The sequence below is a fragment of the Calliopsis andreniformis genome, unplaced genomic scaffold (genome assembly GCF_051401765.1).
Source record: "Calliopsis andreniformis isolate RMS-2024a unplaced genomic scaffold, iyCalAndr_principal scaffold0022, whole genome shotgun sequence".
Taxonomy (NCBI): domain Eukaryota; kingdom Metazoa; phylum Arthropoda; class Insecta; order Hymenoptera; family Andrenidae; genus Calliopsis; species Calliopsis andreniformis.
This window is the reverse complement of record NW_027480432.1, coordinates 13,110,706-13,119,988: the sequence shown is the minus strand read 5'-3', so window position 1 is coordinate 13,119,988 and position 9,283 is coordinate 13,110,706. Positions and strand designations below refer to the sequence as shown.

The 9,283-nt window shown below is 38.9% G+C and overlaps 1 long non-coding RNA gene across 1 annotated transcript; it reads left to right on the top strand.

Moving 5' to 3' along the window:
- Nucleotides 1-788: 788 nt before the first annotated feature.
- On the top strand, nt 789-1,540 carry LOC143187196 (uncharacterized). Its single transcript, XR_013003165.1, has 3 exons — nt 789-1,047; nt 1,123-1,177; nt 1,402-1,540. It is a non-coding gene; the product is annotated as an uncharacterized LOC143187196 (long non-coding RNA).
- The last annotated feature ends 7,743 nt before the right edge of the window (nt 1,541-9,283 follow it).

Genomic DNA, 9,283 nt, shown 5'->3' with positions numbered 1-9,283 from the left:
TGCAACCGCCGGCTATATCACCAAATGCCGGCAGTAAAATGCTTCAAATGCATAAGGACATGGACGCGCCTTGCACCCCATGAGAGGGAGGATGTAATAAACGTAGACTATGACGAAGAATAAAATTAATATTTAAACACACATACAAGGTGTCTATAATCCTTTCTCAAACTATCCTCCATGAGAAACCACCTAATCCCCCAATTAATCCTAATCCCCAAACATCGTCAGCGCGCGAATAAACTAGGCACTAACAGAAATATTCCGGCGCAAATTCCAAGAATCCTACTACCCAGGACGAGAGGTAAGGAAACAGTAGCTCTCAAAATGCCGAAGCGTACAGGGAGACAGCGTACACAGAGGCGCAGAAACCGAGCAATGGCGAAATCAAAATGGCGGCTCCGCAGGGTGACGCTGGAAGAAGAGGACTGGACTTGGTATAAAAATCTACCAAAAACAGATCCAAGAAACAGGGCCTACAAAATCGTAAGAATCTTCGGCACCGGAGCATGTCTTCCACCCACGACGAGGAAAGAACCCGAAGAAAGCCAAGTAGCGGAGGTGAAGCAGATCCCACCGATAACAGGAAGAACCCTCACCTTCGAGGACGAGGGCTTCCACGATAGGAGAGGTGTAACAACCAGCTACGATTTCAATTATGAAGAAATTGAGTTTTAAAAGTTCTTCTTCTACATTTAATAAATAATGAGTGATAATTAAATCTGGACAATGGCAGTGATGTAAACCCCTAATCCATATCCTAACCTCAATCCCGTAGATCAAATCATCACGCCAGCGACGAGCAACGCGCTTGCGCACATACCGCAGGACGATTTCCATTACGCATGCGCACAAAAGCAGTACGTCACCGAAGCGACACCCTATGGCGTGTGATGGAACACGCATTGACGACACATCAAAAGCACATGAACATAAAATAGACATCTTCAAGACGTCGTGTGCTATCTAGGATGGCAAATTTGGAAAAAATCGATTCAACGAGCAACAGGAAGGAATAATATACAGACCTGGTATAGCTGATTAGTTGTAAGTACTTAATATTCGTTTAATAATTGCATTTTAAACTTTAAACGCGTTTTTCTCAAAACAACGATTTTGCAGCTGGTTGACACAATTTAAAAAAAAGTATTGCACTGATCAACTTGAAATTTTAACTGTAAGTTAATAAAGAATTCTTTTATCGTTTGACCTACAGGCAAGATGATAGGTTATATACTACTTTTTTAATTATCAAAAATGCGGGAAATTTTTTGACAAAAATCGGACATTTGCATTTAAACAGCTACCATTTTTCGAAAAATAATTTCTTGTTATTAATTGTAGATCAAACGATAATTACATATATATAAAATAAAACCTCATTAGAATTTTTTATTTCAGATGAAATGGAGGGTAAATATCATATCAACTGTTAATGAAGCAATTGTGCGAAGCGTCCTAGTTCACGGGCAATTTAAATTGTATTTCGAAGTGAATTGAACTGAAAAAATGTATATAATACAATGAAGGTATAAATTAATTAATGCTATAGTTTTGTTTATAAAAAATACTGAAGTATCGACATTTTTTACCAGAAAAAAAAGAAATTCCCTCCTAAAGGTTGATATGCTTTAGTTTTCGTTTGACTCCTAAGTGTCCGCCAAAGGGGATATCGTGATATTCGTATAAGATACGTCTCTTTTCGTCCTCCGTATACAGGGTGTCCCAAAACTATGGGACAAGCCGAGATATGCATATTCTTCATGCAAATAGAAATCGAAAAGTCCTGTACCGTTTTGCAATCTGGAGCTTCATTTTCGAGATATCGGTGATTGAAATTCAGGTATTGGACTTCCGGGGCGCGCTGTTCAAATCCCAGTCAGCCGAACGTGTGACCAGACACACGCGAGTTCAAACGCGAGAAGCACGCGTCGGTGAACATACACACGCGTATACTGCTGATGTTACAGATGTTAATGCATTTCCATGGTATGAACTGAACAGTTACTTAACTTTTTCACTAATTGTAAGTCATAATTCACCTAATGCAAGCATCATATCGTAGTACTCTTCGTTGGAGAACATTGTTTAACGTTCGAGTTTTTAATTCGACGTAAGTTCAAAACACTAATCTTAGTACACTACAACTTAGAAAATAACGCACTAAAACCTACACAATGACACACACTAAAATCCACACACTACTTTAAACTAAAGTCTAAACAATAATTAAGGGTAAAAACTAGATAATAACTAAGCTAATAGTTAGTTGGACACCAATAATATCTGTCCTCAGAAATCTTTTTACGATGCTCTCGGTTTCGCTCAAAGAATGATTCTGACTGTTAGAATCCGCATGTTAACAGATCAAGTCAAGGGGATACCTCGAAAAAACATTATTGGTTCCTTTAACACTTAAGAAAGCTGGAAAATGAACGAAGATTGGTTGAGAAACTTGAAAAGAGCAGGCAGAGAAATGGTAAAAATACAGCATAGAAAGTATTAGCTGTTTGTGTGGAAAATTTACGACGGTGCCAAGTGTCTTGGTTCATAGAATCTAAGAAGGGTACGAGCGAGGTAAAGACCCACTTGTCTCACGACATGCAGTTATTTCTTCTCGAGGAGTGTCTGGAAAATATCAGCTTGCTTCATTTGGAAAAGCACCCCAAAAGGACACCTTTTAAGAGTTCAGACGTCTTCGTTCTGAACAATAAGCTATTTTTTTTTAATCTGTACGTTACTTCGGCTAGTACACGTGGTGACCAGATTCTTATGTTACCCCTGTCCACTGCCGAGGGACAATAGGCGCGTGTACAGTCGGCAGCCAGATACAGCGATTTCGGTAAAACAGCAGGATATCGGTTCTTCACACTTCTACAGCCAGCCAGGACGTACTTGGAGTTTTTACAAAATGAGCTGCCTTTGCTCTTGGAACATTTATTATGACTTACAATTAGTGAAAAAGTTAAGTAACTGTTCAGTTCATACCATGGAAGTGCATTAACATCTGTAACATCAGCAGTATACGCGTGTGTATGTTCACCGACGCGTGCTTCTCGCGTTCGAACTCGCGTGTGTGTGGTCACACGTTCGGCTGACTGGGATTTGAACAGCGCGCCCCGGAAGTCCAATACCTGAATTTCAATCACCGATATCTCGAAGATGAAGCTCCAGATTGCAAAACGGTACAGGACTTTTCGATTTCTATTTGCATGAAAAATATGCATGTCTCGGCTTGTCCCATAGTTTTGGGACACCCTGTATATTAGGTCACTCGTTTGTCAGTATTCGTCTTGTGAAGGTTCGTCTTTATCGCTGGCGTTATCGACGTCTATACTTTCAATTTCATCGTGCTTATCTACTGTTTCTTTTCTTGATCTCCCCTGGCCCCTTCTAATCGCAAACATTCTACTGAGTGCGTCTGAGTTTTTATTCGTCTTACCACTCTTGTATTCTGTAATATAGTCGTATTCGGCTAATTTTAATCTCTATCTCATTAACCTCGAATCTGGGTCTATCACGTTAAAAAGCCAAGTGAGTGGCTTATGATCGGTTTCTATGGTAAACTTAGGGCCGTATAGATACAGTCGGAAATGTTGTGATGCCCATATTATAGCTAATCATTCTTTTCCAATGGTATTGTACTTTATTTCTGCTTTGTTCAAGACTCTACTCGCGTATGCTATCGGTAGGTCCTGACTTGGATTCTCTTGGGATTGTTACGTTCCGTAACGATTAAAATTTCTTTTTTTTTTTTCTTTTCCTTTCCCATGAGGAATTGTCGTCGTCGCGACAGTTAGTTGCCACCCGATATTTGGCGTTAGCATAAAGTAAGTCGTGAACGTCTCTCGAATCCTGCAACGAGCTGCCGTTGCAGCAACCCGATATTAACGTCCGGTTAATACATAGAATCTTTGGACGCCCAGTGGTTCTCCAATAAAATTAATAATAATAAAATTGCCTACACAACGGATGCAATAGTTTTGCGAATATTTCCCAAATACTTGCCGATATACTGCCTCATTGGTAAAATCATAATGTTCACCTTTGTATTATTATCCTTCTAATTTTATATTTTATACATATACATATTTTTATATACATATATCCGGGATTACTATTGTGCGAATGAATACGAGTATGTAAGAATGCGGATTCAGAATTTAGAATGGTTGAGAACATCACCAAACCTACTGGTTGAGAAGTGCAGAAATTAAAAGGACACATAAACCATGCACACACACGTGATTTCAGGCGAGCCTCGTGAGAGCGGCCGCGACTTGCCGTCAGGTTACAATAATGCAGCATCAGCTTTTTGGTAGCTAGCCCAGCCTGGGTCCCGCCGAGTGCTCCAAGCTTCGACACTTTTCGTTGACACGTCGTGAGGTACGCGACGAGGGGCTAATTATTCTGTTTTCTATCAGTTTTCTCTTAATAGTTTCGAGCAGAGATTCACTCAGAAGTGCAGTGAGCCGGGAGTGAATAGACTCATAGCAGCACGTAAAATCTCAAATAGTATTAAAATTTCAAATAGTTTTAAAGTTTCAATTAGTTTTAGAATTCAAATAGTTCTCTGTTTCTTAATTATTTCTTAATATCCAATAATATAGTATTCGGCTTAATAATATAGTAATATCTTTAATCGTGTGTGTGTATGTGTGCGTGTGTGTAGTTTTCCAGGTATATCCAGTCTATAGTACTCCAGGTATTTGGAAATCAGATAAAGATCAGATAAAATCGGATAAAGTAATTCAAGGAGAAATATATATAATTTGTAAAGAAGTAACCAGTAGATTGGTGAGTCCCTCATTGTACATTCTTTTCATTTCTTTTATTATTGTAATTCTTTTATATTTTTGTTTTACTTGACTTTCTTGTTTAATGTTCTTTAAATTGTGTTTATCATCAGAATATATTACCTATTTTAATATTGCAACCGCAATACAGTATATTTAATAATCAGACCTTCAAACAAACCTCCACCTTCCTCGAACAAGTATACACTACAGGGCCTGTATAGGACTAGACGAAAACGAACCCACAGTAATTGATCTATAATCGAGGGTGAAGTAACTGCTCTACTTCATTGTCGAGTGTACTGATAACGCGCGTAGCGTTTGAGCAGAAAACATTCCGCCGACCAACGCGACCGCGCTACGCACGTTACAGGATAAGATCGCGCCTACTGCTTTCCCTAAGGCGTCGATTGTCAGAATAAATGGTTTTAAAAATTCGGCGTATTGTAATAGCAGTGCCATCATTAGTTTTTCTTTTAGGATATCGAAAGCTTCTTGTTTTTGTGAGATTCACCTAAATTTTTGATCTTTTTTGAGTAGTTGTGTGAAGGGTCTCGCCGTCATTGAGAAATGCTGTATGAATCTTCTATAGCATCCTGCTAGACCTAGAAATGATTGCACATCTTTAACCCCTTTGAAGACTGAAAAATTCTTGACGGCATCTAATTTCGAAGGATCTGGTTTTTTTTTGTCTTCGCTAATCAAATGTCTTCCGTATACTGTTTCTTTTCGTAAGAATTCATATTTGTCTGGATAGAGTTTTAGCCCTCTCTCGTGAATACGGTCGAATATTAGAGCTAGACGTTCGGCGTGTTCCTTTAACGTGCGTCCGTAAACTACTATGTCGTCTAAGTATACAAAACAGTTTAGTCTGTGTAGTCTGTGTCTAATCCAATCTTGGAACGTGAGGTTTGCATTCTCTTCCAACCTTGCAGAAATTGTACGTTGTGAATCTGTGTGTCATAGTCGCCACTGTAATTTCTTTTTCTAGTTCTACTGTCGGTATGTCTGCAGGGGTTTCTTCTGAGGTAGTGTTTAGGGCAGGTATTAAACACTTGGCATTCCTACCTATTATTAATGGGTTTCCTATGAACACCTGGTTTTATAAATCGCTTTGGAACGATTCCTTCTTCTGTGTCTTGACACTTTGCTAGGATAATAGTTTCTGATCTTGGTTTTAATACATATTACGTTATCGTTGCTACGGAAGGAAAATTTGGTTCTGTGTAGTTCTAGACATTGGTTTATTTTAATACAGGCCTTGTGTTTAGTCATGAAATCGTGTCCTAAAATTCCGTCAGTTTCTACAGGAAAGTCGTTCTGAACTAGTCGGCAGGGATGTGTTATAACCCTGTCTTCAATTTGTACATTTAATTGTATCAAGCACAATGTTTGAGTTTCTATGTGGACTGTGCCCCGCAGAGCCACTGTTTCATTTTCTGCGCGTACATCGCTTAGTACCTTTCCTATCTTTAATAACGTGATATCTGCTCCTGCGTCCATCAGCATGTTTGCACTTCCTTTTGGGTCATTCCACGCGAAATCGGGCACGTTTCGGAGCAAGTTCTTGTAATTTGCTCAAATTTTAATATGTCGTAGTCTTTAACGATGTTTAAACGTACCCCAAAGGATTTTTCAAAATTTCGAAAATTGTCGATTTTACAGCTGTTTGAAGTTAAGTGCTACCTTTCCTTTAAAAAATTATAGCTATTGAACTAGTAAGCGGATGAAGATGAGCTTTACGGTGCTTATAGAGAAAACATTGAAGTTTGCAAAAAAAATTATTTCATTAAAAAAAAATTGTTTTTTAATCATCTTTTTTGCAATTATTTTAAACAAATGCAAGTTTCTAAGATGATGCGCGATTTTAAAAATCTGAAAAAAAGGAGAATATAGTTTGATCCTTCCCCTTGATGGACAAACTTTCAAAAAGATGGACATTTTAAAATTGGCCCTGTGAAAATTGCGAAAAGTTGACGCTGCGTCGAGTCGCACTGCCACGGCGGGCGCGTCGTCGCTGGCGGCCTAGTCGATTCCAGCGGGCGAATGTGCGTTATTTACGATCAAGGCGGCTTCACCCAATATTATTCTACACTATCTCCGAGCATTTGCAAGGTTTAATGCAATCAATAAATATTGGTAACTCACTCTTCGTCTTATTGTTGAAAACATAAATATAATCTCTTATTTCCTAGCTTTTATTTCGAAGATTTTGGTATTAATGCAGAATGGCACCTTTTTGCAACTTCACATGGCAAAAATGAATGTGAACTTTTCAATAAGTATCATTGACAAAGAGTGAGTTATCAATATTTGTCGCCTTGATCGCAAATAACGCAGGTTCGCCCGCTGGAGTCGACTAGGCCGCCAGCGACGACGCGCCCGCCGTGGCAGTGCGACTCGACGCAGCGTCAATTTTCGGCAATTTTCACACGGCCAATTTTAAAATGTCCATCTTTTTGAAAGTTTGTCCATCAAGGGGAAGGATCAAACTATATTCTCCTTTTTTTTCAGATTTTTAAAATCGCGCATCATCTTAAAAACCTGCATTTGTTTAAAATAATTGCAAAAAAGATGATTAAAAAACAATTTGTTTTAAATGAAATAATTTTTTTTACCAACTTCAATGTTTTATCTACAAGCACCGTAAAGCTCATCTCCATCCGCTTACTAGTTCAATAACTATAATTTTTTTAAAAAAAAAGGTAGCACTTAACTTCAAACAACTGTAAAATCGACAATTTTCAAAATTTTGAAAAATCCTTTGGGGTACGTTTAAATATCGTTAAAGACTACAACATATTCAAATTTGAGCAAATTACAAGAACTTGCTCCGAAACGTGCCCGATTTCGCGTGGAATGACCCATCTGTCTTTTCGTCTGTCTGGCGACACGCACTGTGCATCTGGAGGTGGTGTCGGACGGAAGCTCAGAAGCATTCCTCGCAGCATTAAAGCGCTTCGTCATACGTCGAGGCATCTGCAAGGAATTACGGAGTGATTGCGCCAGCACTTTCGTCATAACGGACAAGTTACTGAAAACTCTAGTACGAACCTGCCAACGAAAGGATCGTCAGTTATTCTCCAACATCGCTGCTCGAATTCAGTGGAAATTCAACCCACTGGAAGCCCCTCATTTCGGCGGACTGTGGGAGGCTGCTGTCAAATCCATCAAACACCACCTCCGACGAGTCATAGGCGAAGCAAGGTTGACGTACGAGGAGATGGCCATCCTCCTCGCAGGTATCGAGGCGTGTCTAAATTCACGGTTCTTACAACTGATGAGCGATGACCCTGGTGACCTCAGTGTCCTGATCCCGGGCATTTCTTGACTAGTTATACTATATGCTATACTATATAGACTATAATTTTTTTTTAGTACTTTTACGTGTTTACTATAGCACATAGGACAATCATATTTCTTACAATCATATTTTTTCAAAAAATACATATTAGTGTTACTTGAATTTTCAGTTTTCTTTTTATTGGCATACTTTTGCGTTACTTATCTATGGCTTCAATTATTGAATTGAAGTCTGTCTGCAAAGTTCATTTGGGTTAATTGTTAATCGCGTGAGTTCTCACACCTTGGTTGAATCTCCTGTAAATGTTTTGTTGACATATTGAACTAATAATCGTAATTGTCTTTTAATTATTTATTTTTATAAGGCATAAAGCGCGTGGAATTTACAACGTTTCTCATCGAAATGTGATCTGAAATCTAAGGTAATCCTTGATGAGTCAGTTCCAAATATTTTAACGGTAAAACTTATATTGTTCCTTATATTGCGATCTTTGCTCAATTGTCCTCAATTACCTCTTCGCATTGCACCTCTATCCAGAAGACGCAAAGCTTGCCTTCGGCGCCTAGGATCTCCTCCACCTCCTTCTCAGGGATGCGAAGTTCGCCTTCGGCGCTTAAGATCTCCATTTCCCCATTTGTAGCCACGCAACCCTGGACATTGCACATAAGAATTCTTTATTCTCACCTCGCGATAACTCTAATCAACGGTCCGTCCCTGAATCCTGTTTCATATTAATGCCCTGCCAATGCATCCCAACTCAGGATGTGACACTGGAGCATCTCAATATATTTCAACAAGATTAAATGGACAGTGTTTTAAAAAGGTTCCAGCAACACTGTAAAGGAATAATTTTTGTCATGTTTTATGATAAATATAATTAATTATTTCCGTCTTTCGCCAGGTGGATGCTGCACACGATATGATACCGCCACCACTCGAACTTTTTTCAGCTTCCTCAGAAAGACCGTGAGAGTGCAACTGAAAAAAGACACATATTCGGAAGGTGCTAATATCGCAATATTGGTTTAGATATTTTAAATGAAAATATTCACTGCAGGAATAATGTGAACTGCACAAATCCATCTAACCTCGCCGTGGTTACCAAACATCCCTACTTCCTTGCCTAAACTCTTGCGACTTTTGTAATGTTAGAAGGAGTGCAATTTCAAACAGTCTAATGACA